This window comes from Oncorhynchus kisutch, linkage group LG15 (assembly GCF_002021735.2).
Source record: "Oncorhynchus kisutch isolate 150728-3 linkage group LG15, Okis_V2, whole genome shotgun sequence".
Taxonomy (NCBI): Eukaryota; Metazoa; Chordata; class Actinopteri; order Salmoniformes; family Salmonidae; genus Oncorhynchus; species Oncorhynchus kisutch.
Window position 1 is genome coordinate 19737323 of NC_034188.2, and position 18211 is coordinate 19755533.

General features: G+C 45.9%; 1 protein-coding gene across 2 annotated transcripts in view; it reads right to left on the minus strand.

The window, feature by feature from the left end:
* Positions 1 to 18211, minus strand: part of LOC109905004 (storkhead-box protein 2) — a 102894-nt gene that overhangs the window by 29969 nt on the left and 54714 nt on the right. The window lies entirely within an intron of this gene.

Sequence of the window (18211 nt, forward strand, 5' to 3'; positions counted from 1 at the left end):
CCCTCCCTTCTCTGTCTCTGTGCTCCCTCCCTTCTCTGTCTCTGTGCTCCCTCCCTTCTCTGTCTCTGTGCTCCCTCCCTTCTCTGTCTCTGTGCTCCCTCCCTTCTCTGTCTCTCTGTGCTCCCTCCCTCCTGTCTCTCTGTGCTCCCTCCCTCCTGTCTCTCTGTGCTCCCTCCCTTCTGTCTCTCTGTGCTCCCTCCCTTCTCTGTCTCTCTGTGCTCCCTCCCTTCTCTGTTCTCCCTCCCTTCTGTCTCTCTGTGCTCGCTCCTTTCTGCCTCTCTGTGCTCCCTCCCTTCTCTGTCTCTCTGTGCTCCCTCCCTTCTCTGTCTCTCTGTTCTCCCTCCCTTCTCTGTCTCTCTGTGCACCCTCCCTGCTATGTCTCTCTGTGCTCCCTCCCTTCTGTCTCTCTGTGCTCCCTCCCTTCTCTGTCTCTCTGTGCTCCCTCCCTTCTCTGTCTCTCTCTGCTCCCATCCTCCCTCCCCCTCTCTCTTCTCCCGCCCTCCCTCCCCCCTCTCTCTGCTCCCGCCCCCCCCCCTCTCTCTACTCCCACCCTCCCTCCCCCCTCTCTCTGCTCCCACCCCCCTCCCCCCTCTCTGCTCCCACCCTCCCCCCCCCTCTCTGCTCCCGCCCTCCCTCCCGCCTCTCTTTGCTCCCGCCCTCACTCCCTCTCTCTCTGCTCCCGCCCTCTCTCTCTCCTAGCTCCCTCCCCTTAATGCCCACTGACATACAAGCTTGTGGGCGGCCTGCCGAAAGCGTTGTTATGGCAACGCATCCCCAGTTGCGCCCAACGCCTGTTCTGCAAGCTTTTTCTCCCTCCCCCCTCTTCATGGCTCCCTCTATCTCTATCTCTCTATATCTCTCCATCTCTCTCCTTCTCTCCCTCCTCTCCAATGAAAACTTAAGTGCTGCTCACTGCAGGTTGGACTCAGAAGCACGTCCAGTCATGTGTCAGATAAAATGGGTGATCTGCTGCTCTCCTCTCCACACAGCTCTCTCTCTCTCTCTGTGTGTGAGGGGGATTCTCTGTGACCCAATTAGAAAAGGACAGCCCAGATAGCTCAATTTCAGGAGGCTTGCAGTCAAATCTAAGATATAGGGCAGTTTTTTTTGTATAAGCAAATAAAAGGGTATTTACCCAACACAATGTTATGTAGTCGAAACACAATGTGTCACTATGACTATGTGCCTGGCCTTCTCATGCTGCCAAGGAAGTGGGTCTCCATTGGCACAGATGTAGTGGAGAACTTGATATAAACCTGCTGAGTGGGTGAGAGAGGAGGAGATGTGGGGTTAAGAGGGGAGGTGGCATTATGTGAGTGGGGGAGGGGTGGACATTCATAGGGGCCTCCTGTGTCTCACAAAAGGGCCCTCGTGTTGACGCAAAATGTAGGGCTGTCCCAGACAAAAAATAATCTTTGTTGACTGAATCGTCAATCGATGGGTAGAAATGGAAAAACTTGTATTTTTCCATATATAGACACACCCTATGTTTCAATAAAATCAACTATATGTAGGCTACTGGGCTTGTCTGATGCTTTAAGCACTGCCGTAAAAAAAAACAAGACACAGAGGGAGTCAGAGATCATTATAGCCTAAGCAGAAAAAAAAAAAAAAAAAAAGTGTTCCCAACCCTTCTCCTGCCGCTGCCCTTTCTGCCTTTATGTTCCATTGCTGGTAATAGGCTATACACCAGCGGTCGGCAACCGTTTACATTTGCAGTGCCAAGTTATGGTACCATTTCTACTGATCTGCGTGCCAGTTACAATTTTCATATTCACATTTTTGTGGAGCAGTTTAATTTAATTTATAATAAAAAGTCTTCACATCTAAAAATCAATGTCATGAGGTTAATCAAAAATTATTTCTAAATGAAAATGATACAAATCTAAAAGTAACTTCTATTGCCATTGCCAATACGTAATAATAGCCTACATAAAGCCAACAAATAAAAACATTGCAGCCTTCAGGTCGAAAATATTCAGCTAAAAATAAATATCCTATGAATCACAGTGGTTATGCATGGCCTGTTTTTAACCTTTATTTAACTAGGCAAGTCAGTAAAGAACAAATTCTTATTTGCAATGACATCCTAGGAACAGTGGGTTAACTGCCTTGTTCAGGGGCAGAAAGACAGATTTTTACCTTGTCAGCTCGGGGATTCAATCTTGCAACCTTTTGGATACTAGTCCAACGCTCTAACCACTAGGTTACCTGCTGCCCCTGGTAACTTGGTCTGGCCCAAAGGTTTCTGGGCCCTAAGAGTTTCCTGTGCCGGACAGACACATTTTTCTACACATGGGATAAGAAGTAATCAGGTAGGCCTATTGTATGAGCATGACATTTTCTTCCCCTTTCATGCTGAGTGGTTATGTAGAAGGAGAGAGCTGGACAGATTTTTAAAATAGGCTGTTAAGGAACTATGGTCATTCTCAATGGATGTAAAAACAGACTTTGTTTACTTGCTGTTTGAGGCAAAGAAAAAAAGTGTGTGTATATATATATATATATATTTTTTTTACCCCAAATTTCATGGTATCCAATTGGTAGTTACATCAGATCCCCAAATGGGAACATTTATAGGCATACTTCTATGCATAATCAGGTACGTGTCCTTACACAAGATTGACAGGAACGCGCCAAACAAAAGACAATTCATAAATTGACAACTCGTAAATGGAATGAAATAATAAACCACAACTTTTCTCACAAGTATAGCCTAGGTTGTGCGCTCTGCAAACAACGTGTCCAGTCCTACAATGACAACGGTGAGACTGTAATAATAATATATTTAATGCATTAACAGAAATGACCGTAACCAAACAAACATTGTAGATGATCATTTCTGGTAATTAAAAGGTAGATTTACTACTGGTGATACTGGTGTGCATCCCCGAGGCTTCTGCAATGGACTAATCCACTCAGACAGACGTGAATCAGACAGGTGTCCGACAAAATAAATCTCGGTCGACCAACATCCAATCGACCAGTCGACTAGAGAAATCAGATGCAAGTATTCCAAATCAGAAACTATTGATCTGAGAGATTTGCCTTTAAATCACATGGTTGTTGCCATCAACAAGTCCCCAACTGAAACATGAGACCAGTGTCCCGGTGCTACTGTTAGAAATGTACATTCATTCACCACACTGCAGGTCCTGGGACAAGTACAATGGAGACCACACAAAGAGTGGTAGCAACATTTCACACCCATACTGGTAGCACATTACATCACAACACGGGATAACATTGTAACAGTGTGGTAACAAGTTTTAGTGAGTGGTATCAATGCTTTCATTGTGAATATCTATTCATTTTTACCATACTATTACCATGTTATTAGGTCTAATACTAGATTCTGTAAATTGCAACCTCAATATTTATATTCTGAAGGACTAAACTAAAACGTCTCAGGAACAGGTTTTCATGAATTGTTAATATTCACAAAATAAAACATTGATTGACAAAAGCATCCGGTTATTTTTCTCTAGAGAGGGTCACTGGACAAGGCACTTAACCAATGACCTTCAGGTCAGCAGAAGTGACAATTCCAGACCCTGCCAACCCATTACCCTGCCTATACACCTGGTGACAAGAATCAAGTTGTTACACAACACAAACAAAACAGAAGTATTAGGCCTACACTGACCAGAGACACTATTACACCACCTACAAACAACTGAAGGCACCATGTGGTCAAGTGTTAGGCTGCATTGCATGTCTTAACACTAGATGGGGGTAAGAGTATGGCTGGGTCCCTGTCACAATGTCAAAACAGGGAATGTAGTAGGCATACTGAATTAACTTCTGAGGAAGCAGTGAGTGAGTGAAATCTCCATGTGAAAGTGCTTTTGTTTGGCTTCTCTTTCCTAAACTGTTGCATTTAGGCCTAATCAGAGAGAGATCTAGGCTGAGGCAGTAACAGTCTTTTCACTTAATCTCCCCTGACAGCTCAAGTTGGAACATGTTTCTGTTGTTGCTCTTTTAGGGGCATAAAATGAATTGACATCCTATTTTACAGAGCATTACAGTGGAACACCCCCATCTTATCATGACTAGAATTACTGTACCATTACTACTACTACTACCACCACCATCCCCCAAAACACCACAACTACTATCCCCACCACTACCACCACAACTACTATCCCCACCACCCACCACTATCCCCACCACCATCCCCACAACTACTACTATCCTCACCACCACTACTACTACTACAATCCCCACCACTACCACTATCCCCACCACCACCGCTACTACTATCCCCACCACTACTACCAACACCACCACTATCCCCGCTACTACTACTACTACCAACACCACCACTATCCCCGCTACTACTACTACTATCCCCACCACTACTACCAACACCACCACTATCCCCGCTACTACTACTACTACTATCCTCACCACTACTACCAACACCACCACTATCCCCGCTACTACTACTACTATCCTCACCACTACTACCAACACCACCACTATCCCCGCTACTACTACTACTACTACTACTATACCCCCCACCACCACCACCACTACTACTACTATCCCCACCACTACTACCAACACCTCCACTATTCCCGCTACTACTACTACATCCCCCCCCCACCACTACTACTACTATCCCCACCACTACTACTACTATCCCCACCACCACTACTACTATCCCCACCACTACTGCTACTACTATCCCCACCACTACTGCTACTACTATCCCCACCACTACTACTACTATCCCCACCACTACTGCTACTACTATCCCCACCACCACTACTACTATCCACACCACCACCACCCCCACCACTACTACTACTATCCCCACCACTACTACTACTACTACTATCCCCACCACTACTACTACTATCCCCACCACTACTGCTACTACTATCCCCACCACTACTGCTACTACTATCCCCACCACTACTGCTACTACTACTATCCCCACCACTACTGCTACTACTACTATCCCCACCACTACTGCTACTACTACTATCCCCACCACTACTGCTACTACTATCCCCACCACCACTGCTACTACTATCCCCACCACCACTGCTACTACTATCCCCACCACCACTGCTACTACTATCCCCACCACTACTGCTACTACTATCCCCACCATTACTGCTACTACTATCCCCACCACCACTATTACTACTATCCCCACCACCACTATTACTACTATCCCCACCACCACCACTACTATCCACACTACTACTACCAGCTAACTAGCTAGCGATTAGCATTAGTGGCTAACACGATTTAGCTTAAATTGCTAAGAAAATACAAACTAGCTGTTTGCAGATGTAAGAAACAAACTAATATTGTAATTATATTACGCTAGTGGATTTATATTTAGATCAAAGTGGAAACAACATTGTTGCATGTGCTGCATTGACCATGCTGACTGAACGAAAGTGTTTTGTGGTCAAGCAGCAACAAAAGCGCTCCTTGAGTGGCAGGGGGTGGGACTAGGTCTGTGTGGAAAGCGACATGGAGAGGGATGATTTAAGTAGCGGAGTAAACTATAAAAATGGACGTTACACACAGCATATCACATTTAACAAACCAAACATTCAAATACCGTTATAGAAGGTAAAGTAAAAAGCCAAACCGGTCCGTGCATAAATACCGGTATATAGTAAAATACAGTATAAATCCAAGCACTATACTATCCCCACCACCACTACTACCCCCACTACTACTACTACTATCCCCCACCACCACTACAACCCCCACCACCACTACTACCACAATCCCCACCACTACTACTACCACCACCACCACTACCACTATCCCTGTCACCATCACTATTAAGTATTAATGTCCGGCGCCGACAGAGATGGCCGCCTCGCTTCGCGTTCCTAGGAAACTATGCAGTTTTTGTTTTTTTACGTGTTATTTCTTACATTATTACCCCAGGTCATCCTAGGTTTCATTACATACAGTCGAGAAGAACTACTGAATATAAGATCAGCGTCAACTCACCATCAGTACGACCAAGAATATGTTTTTCACGACGCGGATCCTGTGTTCTGCCTCTCAAACAGGACAACGGAATGGATCCCATGCAGCGACCCAAAAAAACGACTCCGAAAAAGAGGGAAACGAGGCGGTCTTCTGGTCAGACTCCGGAGACGGGCACATCGTGCACCACTCCCTAGCATTCTTCTCGCCAATGTCCAGTCTCTTGACGACAAGGTTGATGAAATCCGAGCAAGGGTAGCATTCCAGAGGGACATCAGAGACTGTAACGTTCTTTGCTTCACGGAAACATGGCTCACTGGAGAGACGCTATCGGAGGCGGTGCAGCCAGCGGGTTTCTCCACGCATCGCGCCGACAGAAACAAACATCTTTCTGGTAAGAAGAGGGGCGGGGGCGTATGCCTTATGGCTAACGAGACATGGTGTGATGAAAGAAACATACAGGAACTCAAATCCTTCTGTTCACCTGATTTAGAATTCCTCACAATCAAATGTAGACCGCATTATCTACCAAGAGAATTCTCTTCGATTATAATCACAGCCGTATATATCCCCCCCCCCAAGCAGACACATCGATGGCTCTGAACAAACTTTATTTGACTCTTGCAAACTGGAATCCATTTATCCGGAGGCTGCATTCATTGTAGCTGGGGATTTTAACAAGGCTAATCTGAAAACAAGACTCCCTAAATTTTATCAGCATATCGATTGCGCAACCAGGGGTGGAAAAACCTTGGATCATTGTTACTCTAACTTCCGCGACGCATATAAGGCCCTGCCCCGCCCTCCTTTCGGAAAAGCTGACCACGACTCCATTTTGTTGATCCCTGCCTGCAGACAGACACTAAAACAAGAGGCTCCCACGCTGAGGTCTGTCCAACGCTGGTCCGACCAAGCTGACTCCACACTCCAAGACTGCTTCCATCACGTGGACTGGGATATGTTTCGTATTGCGTCAGATAACAATATTGACGAATACGCTGATTCGGTGTGCGAGTTCATTAGAACGTGCGTTGAAGATGTCGTTCCCATAGCAACGATTAAAACATTCCCTAACCAGAAACCGTGGATTGATGGCAGCATTCGCGTGAAACTGAAAGTGCGAACTACAGCTTTTAATCAGGGCAAGGTGACTGGTAACATGACCGAATACAAACAGTGCAGCTATTCCCTCCGCAAGGCTATCAAACAAGCTAAGTGTCAGTACAGAGACAAAGTAGAATCTCAATTCATGTGGAAGGGTCTACAGTCAATCACGGACTACAAGAAGAAATCCAGCCCAGTCACGGACCAGGATGTCCCAGGCAGACTAAATAACTTTTTTGCCAGCTTTGAGGACAATACAGTGCCACTGACACGGCCTGCAACAAAAACATGCGGACTCTCCTTCACTGCAGCCGAGGTGAGTAAGACATTTAAACGTGTTAACCCTCGCAAGGCTGCAGGCCCAGACGCCCTCAGAGCATGCGCAGACCAGCTGGCCGGTGTGTTTACGGACATATTCAATCAATCCCTATACCAGTCTGCTGTTCCCACATGCTTCAAGAGGGCCACCATTGTTCCTGTTCCCAAGAAAGCTAAGGTAACTGAGCTAAACGACTACCGCCCCGTAGCACTCACTTCCGTCATCATGAAGTGCTTTGAGAGACTAGTCAAGGACCATATCACCTCCACCCTACCTGACACCCTAGACCCACTCCAATTTGCTTACCGCCCAAATAGGTCCACAGACGATGCAATCTCAACCACACTGCACACTGCCCTAACAAATCTGGACAAGAGGAATACCTATGTGAGAATGCTGTTCATCGACTACAGCTCGGCATTCAACACCATAGTACCCTCCAAGCTCGTCATCAAGCTCGAGACCCTGGGTCTCGACCCCGCCCTGTGCAACTGGGTACTGGACTTCCTTACGGGCCGCCCCCAGGTGGTGAGGGTAGGCAACAACATTTCCACCCCGCTGATCCTCAACACTGGGGCCCCACAAGGGTGCGTTCTGAGCCCTCTCCTGTACTCCCTGTTCACCCACGACTGCGTGGCCACGCACGCCTCCAACTCAATCATCAAGTTTGCGGACGACACAACAGTGGTAGGCTTGATTACCAACAACGACGAGACGGCCTACAGGGAGGAGGTGAGGGCCCTCGGAGTGTGGTGTCAGGAAAATAACCTCACACTCAACGTCAACAAAACTAAGGAGATGATTGTGGACTTCAGGAAACCCCAGAGGGAACACCCCCCTATCCACATCGATGGAACAGTAGTGGAGAGGGTAGCAAGTTTTAAGTTCCTCGGCATACACATCACAGACAAACTGAATTGGTCCACTCACACAGACAGCATCGTGAAGAAGGCGCAGCAGCGCCTCTTCAACCTCAGGAGGCTGAAGAAATTCGGCTCGTCACCAAAAGCACTCACAAACTTTTACAGATGCACAATCGAGAGCATCCTGGCGGGCTGTATCACCGCCTGGTACGGCAACTGCTCCGCCCACAACCGTAAGGCTCTCCAGAGGGTAGTGAGGTCTGCACAACGCATCACCGGGGGCAAACTACCTGCCCTCCAGGACACCTACACCACCCGATGTTACAGGAAGGCCATAAAGATCATCAAGGACATCAACCACCCGAGCCACTACCTGTTCACCCCGCTATCATCCAGAAGGCGAGGTCAGTACAGGTGCATCAAAGCTGGGACCGAGAGACTGAAAAACAGCTTCTATCTCAAGGCCATCAGACTGTTAAACAGCCACCACTAACATTGAGTGGCTGCTGCCAACACACTGACACTGACTCAACTCCAGCCACTTTAATAATGGGAAATGATGTAAATATATCACTAGCCACTTTAAACAATGCTACCTTATATAATGTTACTTACCCTACATTATTCATCTCATATGCATACGTATATACTGTACTCTATATCATCGACTGCATCCTTATGTAATACATGTATCACTAGCCTCTTTAACTATGCCACTTTGTTTACATACTCATCTCATATGTATATACTGTACTCGATACCATCTACTGTATCTTGCCTATGCTGCTCTGTACCATCACTCATTCATATATCCTTATGTACATATTCTTTATCCCCTTACACTGTGTATAAGACAGTAGTTTTGGAATTGTTAGTTAGATTACTTGTTGGTTATTACTGCATTGTCGGAACTAGAAGCACAAGCATTTCGCTACACTCGCATTAACATCTGCTAACCATGTGTATGTGACAAATAAAATTGGATTTGATTTGATTTATCCCCACCACTACTACTACCACCATTACCACTATTCCCACCACCACCACTACTACAATCCCCACCACCACCACCCACTACTACTATCCCCACCACCACCCACTAATACTATCACCACCACCACCACTACTACAATCCCCACCACCACCACCCACTACTACTATCCCCACTATCCCCACCACCACCCACTACCACTATCCCCACCACCACCCACTACTACTATCCCCACCACCACCCACTGCTACTAAATACGGAAGTGGTCCGATGAAGCGGATGCTAAGCTACAGAACGGTTTCGTAAGCACAGACTGGAATATGTTTCAGGATTCATCCGTTAACATTGACGAGTTTACCATCAATGACGTCATCCATACAGTGACCGTACGTACACAACCCAACCAGAAGCTATGGATAACAGGCAACATCCTCACTGAGCTAAAGGCTACAGCAGCTGTTTTCAAGGAGCTGGACACTAATTCGGATGCTTAAAGAAGACTAAGACACGGCGGTTGGAACCAAAAATCTCAAATTTGGACCCATCAGACTAAAGGACAGATTTCCACAGGTCAAAATGTCCATTGTTCGTGTTTCTTGGCCAAAGCAAGTCTCTTATTATTATTATTGGTGTCCTTTAGTAGTGATTTCTTTGCAGCAATTCGACCATGAAGGCCTGATTCACGCAGTCTCCTCTGAACAGTTGAAATTAAGATGTGTCTGTTACTTGAACTTTTCTGAGGCTGGTAACTCAAATGAACTTATCCTCTGCAGCAGAGGTAACTCAGTCTTCCTTTCCTGTGGCAGTCCTCATGAGAGCCAGGTTTCATCACAGCGCTTCATGGTTTTTGCGACTGCACTTGAAGAAACGGTTATATTTTGTTTCATTAGACCAGAGGACATTTCTCCAAAAAGTACAATCTTTGTCCCCATCTGCAGTTGCAAACCGTAGTCTGGCTTTTTTATGGCGGTTTTGGAGCAGTGGCTTCTTCCTTGCTGAGCGGCCTTTCAGGTTATGTCGATATAGGACTCGTTTTTCTATGGATATAGATACTTTTGTACCCGTTTCCTCCAGCATCTTCACATGGTCCTTTGCGGTTGTTCTGGGATTGATTTGCACTTTTCGCACCAAAGTACGTTCATCTCTAGGAGACAGAACGCGTCTCCTTCCTGAGCGGTATGACGGCTGCGTGGTCCCATGGTGTTTATACTTGCATAATATTGTTTGTACAGATGAACGTGGTACTTTCAGGCATTTGGAAATTGCTCCCAAGGATGAACCAGACTTGTGGAGGTCTACAATTGTTTTCCTGAGGTCTTGGCTGATTTCTTTTGATTTTCCCATTATGTCAAGCAAAGAGGCACTGAGTTTGAAGGTAGGCCTTGAAATACATCCACAGGTACACCCCCAATTGACTCAAATTATGTCAATTAGCCTTTCAGAAGCTTCTAAAATCATGACATAATTTTCTGGAATTTTTCAAGCTGTTTAAAGGCACTGTCAACTTTGTGTATGTAAACTTCTGACCCACTGGAATTGTGATACAGTGAATTATAAGTGTAATAACCTGTCTGTAAACAATTGTTGGAAAAATTACTTGTTTCATGCACAAAGTAGATTTGTTGCTGGGCAACACGGACTTTCAACTCCCTCCAAAGATTTTCTTTGGGGTTGAGATCTGGAGACTGGCTAGGCCACTCCAGGGCCTTGAAATGCTTCTTACGAAGCCACTCCTTCGTTGCCCGGGCGGTGTGTTTGGGATCATTGTCATGCTGAAAGACCCAGCCACGTTTCATCTTCAATGCCCTTGCTGATGGAAGGAGGTTTTCACTCAAAGTCTCACGATACATGGCCCCATTCATTCTTTCCTTTACATGGATCAGTCGTCCTGGTCCCTTTGCAGAAAAACAGCCCCAAAGCATGATGTTTCCACCCCCATGCTTCACAGTAGGTATGGTGTTCTTTGGATGCAACTCAGCATTCTTTGTCCTCCAAACACGACGAGTTGAGTTTTTACCAAAAAGTACTATTTTGGTTTCATCTGACGATATGCCATTCTCCCAATCTTCTTCTGGATCATCCAAATGCTCTCTAGCTAACTTCAGACGGGCCTGGACATGTACTGGCTTAAGCAGGGGGACACGTCTGGCACTGCAGGATTTGAGTCCCTGGCGGCGTAGTGTGTTACTGATGGTAGGCTTTGTTACTTTGGTCCCAGCTCTCTGCAGGTCATTCACTAGGTCCCCCCGTGTGGTTCTGGGATTTTTGCTCACCGTTCTTGTGATCATTTTGACCCCACGGTGTGAGATCTTGCGTGGAGCCCCAGATTGAGGGAGATTATCAGTGGTCTTGTATGTTTTCCATTTCCTAATAATTGCTCCCACAGTTAAACCAAGCTGCTTACCTATTGCAGATTCAGTCTTCCCAGCCTGGTGCAGGTCTTCAATTTTGTTTCTGGTGTCCTTTGACAGCTCTTTGGTCTTGGCCATAGTGGAGTTTGGAGTGTGACTGTTTGAGGTTGTGGACAGGTGTCTTTTATACAGATAACAAGTTCAAACAGGTGCCATTAATACAGGTAACAAGTGGAGGACAGTGGAGCCTCTTAAAGAAAAAGTTACAGGTCTGTGAGAACCAGAAATCTTGCTTGTTTGTAGGTGACCAAATACTTATTTTCCACCATAATTTGCAAATAAATTCATTAAAGATCTGGACAGTTTTTTCTAATTTTGTCTGTCATAGTTGAAGTGTACCTATGCTGAAAATTACAGGCCTCTCTCATCTTTTTAAGTGGGAGAACTTGCACAATTGGTGGCCGACTAAATACTTTTTTTGCCACACTGTATATATACACCTTTATTTAACTAGGCAAGTCAGTTAAGAACACATTCTTATTTTCAATGACGGCCTAGGAACGGTGGGTTAACTGCCTTGTTCAGGGGCAGAACGACAGATTTTCACCGTGTCAGCTCGGGGGATCCAATCTTGCAACATTACAGTTAACTAGTCCAACGCTCTAACCACCTGCCTGTCATTGCACTACACGAGGAGCCTACCTGTTTACGCGAATGCAGTAGAAGCCAAGGTAAGTTGCTAGCTAGCATTAAACTTATCTTGTAAAAAACGATCAATTAATCATAATCACTAGTTATAACTACACATGGTTGAGGATATTATTAGTTTATCTAGTGTGTCCTGCGTTGCGTATAATCGATGCAGTGCGCATTCATGAAAAAGGACTGTCGTTGCTCCAACGTGTACCTAACCATAAACATCAATGCCTTTCTTAAAATCAATACACAGAAGTATATATTTTTAAACCTGCATATTTAGCTAAAATAAATCCAGGTTAGCAGGCAATATTAACCAGGTGAAATTGTGTAATTTCTCTTGCACGCAGAGTCAGGTTATATGCAACAGTTTGGGCCGCCTGGCTCTTTGCAAACTAATTTTCCAGAATTTTACGTAATTATGACATAACATTGAAGGTTGTGCAATGTAACAAGAATATTTAGACTTAGGGACACCACCCGTTAGATAAAATACCGAACGGTTCCGTATTTCACTGAAAGAATAAACGTTTTGTTTTCGAAATGATAGTTTCCGGATTTGACCATATTAATGACCTACGGCTAGAATTTCTGTGTTTTATTATGTTATAATTAAGTCTATGATTTGATAGAGCAGTCTGACTGAGCGATGGTAGGCACCAGCAGGCTCGTAAGCATTCATTCAAACAGCACTTTTGTGCGTTTTGCCAGCAGCACTTTGCAAGCACAGCACTGTTTATTACTTCAAGCCTATCAGCCGAATGGCTGGTGTAACCGATGTGAAGTGGCTAGCTAGTTATCGGGGTGTGCGCTAATAGCTACCACCCTCCCCTCCCTTACTAGTCCCACCTCTATTAGACCCTACCCTCCCCTACTTGACCCACCTATATTAGACCCTCCCCTACTAGACCCACTTCTATTAGACCCCCCCCTCCCCTACTAGACCCACCTCTCCCCTACTAGACCCACCTCAATTAGACCCTCCGCTAGTAGACCCACCTATATTAGACCCTCCCCTACGAGACCCTCCCTTCCCCTACTAGACCCATCTCTATTAGACCCTTCCCTCCACTAATAGACCCACCTCTATTAGACCCTCCACTCCCCTACTAGACCATCCCCTCACCTACTAGACCCACCTCTATTAGACCCTCCCCTCCAATACTCAACCCTCCCCTCCCCTACTAGGCCCTCCCCTCCCCTACTAGACCCACCTATATTAGACCATCCCCTCCCCTAATAGACCCACCTTTATTAGACCCTTCCCCCCACTACTAGACCCTCCCCTCCCCTACTAGACCCACCTCTATTAGACCGTCCCCTACTAGACCCACCTCTTTTAGACCCTCCCCTACTAGACCCTCCTCTATTGGACCCTCCCCTACTAAACCCACCTCTATTAGACCCTCTCCTCCCCTACTAGACCATCCCCTCACCTCCTAGACCCTCCCCTCACCTACTAGACCCTCCCCTCTCCTACTAGACCCCCCTCTCCTACTAGACCCTCCCCTTTCCTACTAGACCCTCCCCTTTCCTACTAGACCCTCCACTCCCCTACCTAGACCCTCCCCTCCCTACTAGACCCTTTCCCTCAAGACCCTGCTTCTCTCCTACCAGGCTCTCCCCTCCCCTACTAGACCCTCCCCTCTCCTACTAGACCCTGGCTCTCTTGTTCTAGACCCTCCCCTACTAGACCCTCCCTTCCTCTACTGGCACAGCCCTCACAGGCGTTTGCCCCGCAGGAGGCTTGTGCTATTTCTGTTCTTTTTCACATTGTGGCACGTTTGTTTAATGATGTATGAGAATCCTAAGCAGCTGTGTGTGTGGTGGTGGAGAGGCTGTGTTTTTGAGCATAAATGTGAGGGAGAGAGCGAGTACTAGTACACTGCGGCTTATAAACATTAAAGACAAATCTCTCAACAGCTTTCACTTTGCACTGATAAAGTAGATCATCTTTGCAGTGAACTTCAATGAGGCCTTATGCACATCCCGGCTTTTAATGCACTTGGCTATTCTTTGATTGTTGCCTATCAAAGAGCATGAGGCCTCAAGGCAGAGTTCATCAAAACCAGGAAGCATTGGTAGCCCGGATTAGTGGGCTTGATAATCCAAAATTCTGGAAAAGAGAAATTAGTCTAAACCATAAAGTTATGGCTTATTAACAATGAATATAATGAGAAGTCAGAAGTTTTGTGCCTTTCAACACCCCCACCCCATACCCACTAGCTTTGGTTAAGCCCATTATACACTAATGTTGTTGTTTGTGGTGGGTGTTTTTTTGTTATTCTGAGCTGTTGGAACTAAAGAGTGGAACTGTTGGTCAGGCCTTTCACCGACCTCTGTATCTGTAATCTATCTTTCTGACAGACAGTGTTTGGTGATGGTGATGGGGTGAAATGAGATGGAAACAGGCTGTGTTGTGTCAGGGAGGAGGCTGATTAATGATATTAACAGATCTGAAGCCTGAGGTTTTTTTTAAGGGGGTCGACGAAACAAAACTTAACCCTCTGTCTCCTCCGTGCTGTAGTAAGTGTGACCCCACTGCCTCACCAAGGGAGGGGGTCAAACATTTCTCCCCCACCACGTCTGCCTTTCCAGTTTCCTCAGCCATTTAGGCCTAATTTGTCAGCAGGGCAGCACTACTGTTTGGCTAAGGCTATAGGCTGGTAGTGGTAGGAAATGTGGAGTTGGGTGAAACATTCCAACCTCAACAACCTCTTCGTCTTTCCAGAGCTCAGCTGAGGGCTGTAGCGTCAGGAAGATCAGAGGGTGTCAAAGTCTGTGTTCCAAATGGCACCCTATTTCCTTTGTGATACACTATTTTTGACCAGGGCCCGTAATGGGATGTTTTGGAGATGTGGGTGCCAAAGAGCGGAATGTTTTTTTTTATCTGGGCCAGCCCTGCACAGAGCTGGGCTATCTATCTATCTGAGGAAGCCTCCCTTTCATCTCTCTGGGTAACTGGAGAGAACATGCCAGATGCCGATCGAGCCCTTTGAACCTAGCCAGATTAGAAGCACGATGAATTAAATGTAAACTTGCTGTGTGTTTGTTCAGGGTGAGAAGGATAGGCCCTTGGTGTAAGTCCAGATGGATCCTCTGTCTGTCCAATGCTGTCAACTCCAAAGGAGCTCGGTCTCTTCCCTTTCCCCTTGTTGAAAGGACGGGGTGGTAGTGGTAGGAGTAACCACTATGCTATTACCTCATACTTACTGTATGGAGTTTCTGCTATACTAAACATTTCTTGTGACTTCCAAATGTGAACCTGCAGTTCACAACAAGAGGGTCTGAATTCTAGAGAGGGCAGCAGCAGGACGTTCCAACATAGCTGCTATTCAGGAGAGAGAGGGAGGGAGCACTAACCGGCAAAAAGTAGGACGCCAGCACGATGTTGCCACTTCACCATCTGGTTTGTGTGTGTGTGTGTGTGTGTGTGTGTGTGTGTGTGTGTGTGTGTGTGTGTGTGTGTGTGTGCGCGTTATACTGAGGCAAGCTCTGAGCACATTTATATCATGTACCACATGCTACTACTACTACTACTACTACTACTACTACTACTACTACTACTACTACTACTACTACTAGTCACAGGAAGTTGGTGGCACCTTCATTGGGGAGAATGGGCTTGTGTTAATGGCTGGAGCGTAATAAGTGAAATGGTATCAAACACAGCAAACATGGTTTGATTCCATTCAATTAGCTCTGTTCCGGCCGTTACTATGAGTCGTCCTCCCCTCAGCAGCCTCCTGTGCTACTTGTAGTACTACTAATACTAGTGTTGTGCTAATAGATTTATATTTATATACATATACAGTGGGGCAAAAAAGTATTTAGTCAGCCACCAATTGTGCAAGTTCTCCTACTTAAAAAGATGAGAGAGGCCTGTAATTTTCATCATAAGTACACTTCAACTATGACAGACAAAATGAGAGAAAGAAATCCATAAAATCACATTGTATGATTTTTAATGAATTTATTTGCAAATTATGGTGGAAAATAAGTATTTGGTCACCTACAAACAAGCAAGATTTCTGGCTCTCACAGACCTGTAACTTCTTTAAGAGGCTCCTCTGTCCTCCACTCGTTGCCTGTATTAATGGCACCTGTTTGAACTTGTTATCAGTATAAAAGACACCTGTCCACAACCTCAAACAGTCACACTCCAAACTCCACTATGGCCAAGACCAAAGAGCTGTCAAAGGACACCAGAAACAAAATTGTAGACCTGCACCAGGCTGGGAAGACTGAATCTGCAATAGGTAAGCAGCTTGGTTTGAAGAAATCAACTGTGGGAGCAATTATTAGGAAATGGAAGACATACAAGACCACTGATAATCTCCCTCGATCTGGGGCTCCACGTAAGATCTCACCCCGTGGGGTCAAAATGATCACAAGAACGGTGAGCAAAAATCCCAGAACCACACGGGGGTTCCTAGTGAATGACCTGCAGAGAGCTGGGACCAAAGTAACAAAGCCTACCATCAGTAACACACTACGCCGCCAGGGACTCAAATCCTGCAGTGCCAGACGTGTCCCCCCTGCTTAAGCCAGTACATGTCCAGGCCCGTCTGAAGTTTGCTAGAGAGCATTTGGATGATCCAGAAGAAGATTGGGAGAATGTCATATGGTCAGATGAAACCAAAATAGTACTTTTTGGTAAAAACTCAACTCGTCGTGTTTGGAGGACAAAGAATGCTGAGTTGCATCCAAACTGTGAAACCATACCTACTGTGAAGCATGGGGGTGGAAACATCATGCTTTGGGGCTGTTTTTCTGCAAAGGGACCAGGACGACTGATCCATGTAAAGGAAAGAATGAATGGGGCCATGTATCGTGAGATTTTGAGCGAAAACCTCCTTCCATCAGCAATGACAATGATCCCAAACACACCGCCAGGGCAACGAAGGAGTGGCTTCGTAAGAAGCATTTCAAGGTCCTGGAGTGGCCTAGCCAGTCTCCAGATCTCAACCCCATAGAAAATCTTTGGGGGGAGTTGAAAGTCTGTGTTGCCCAGCAACAGCCCCAAAACATCATTGCTCTAGAGGAGATCTGCATGGAGGAATGGGCCAAAATACCAGCAACAGTGTGTGAAAACCTTGTGAAGACTTACAGAAAACCTCTGTGACCTCTGTCATTGCCAACAAAGGGTACATAACAGATAAACTTTTGTTATTGACCAAATACTTATTTTCCACCATAACTTGCAAATAAATTCATTAAAAATCCTACAATGTGATTTTCTGGACTTTTTTTTCCTCATTTTGTCTGTCATAGTTGAAGTGTACCTATGATGAAAATTACAGGCCTCTCTCATCTTTTTAACTGGGAGAACTTGCACAATTGGTGGCTGACTAAATACTTTTTTGCCCCACTGTATATATATATATTTTTTTAAATCGTCAAAATCGGCGCCCAAAAATAGTATGCCCAAATTAATCGGCCATTCCGATTTGTCGGTCGACCTCTAGTCTAGTAGTGGAGGATCTAATAAAAGGTGGGTCTAGTAGGGGAGGGTCTAATAGAGATGGGTCTAGTAGGGGAGGGATAGGGTCTAGTAGGGGAGGGGTCTAGTAGGGGAGGGTCTAATAGAGGTGGGTCTAGTAGGGGAGGGGAGGGTCTAGTATGGGAGGGTCTAATAGAGGTGGGTCTAGTAGGGGAGGGGAGGGTCTAATAGAGGTAGGGCTAGTAGTGGAGGGTCTAGTAGGGGAGGGTCTAGTAGCGGAGTTTCTAATAGTGGTGGGTCTAGTAGCTGAGGGTCGGTTCTAATAGAGGTGGGTATAGTAGGGAAGGGGAAGGTCTAGTAGGGGAGGGGAGGGTCTAATAGAGGTGGGTCTAGTATGGGAGGGGAGGGTCTTGTAGGTGCGGGGAAGACTGATGATGCTATGTGGTGATTGGCATCCTGGGACAGAGAGGAGAGGGG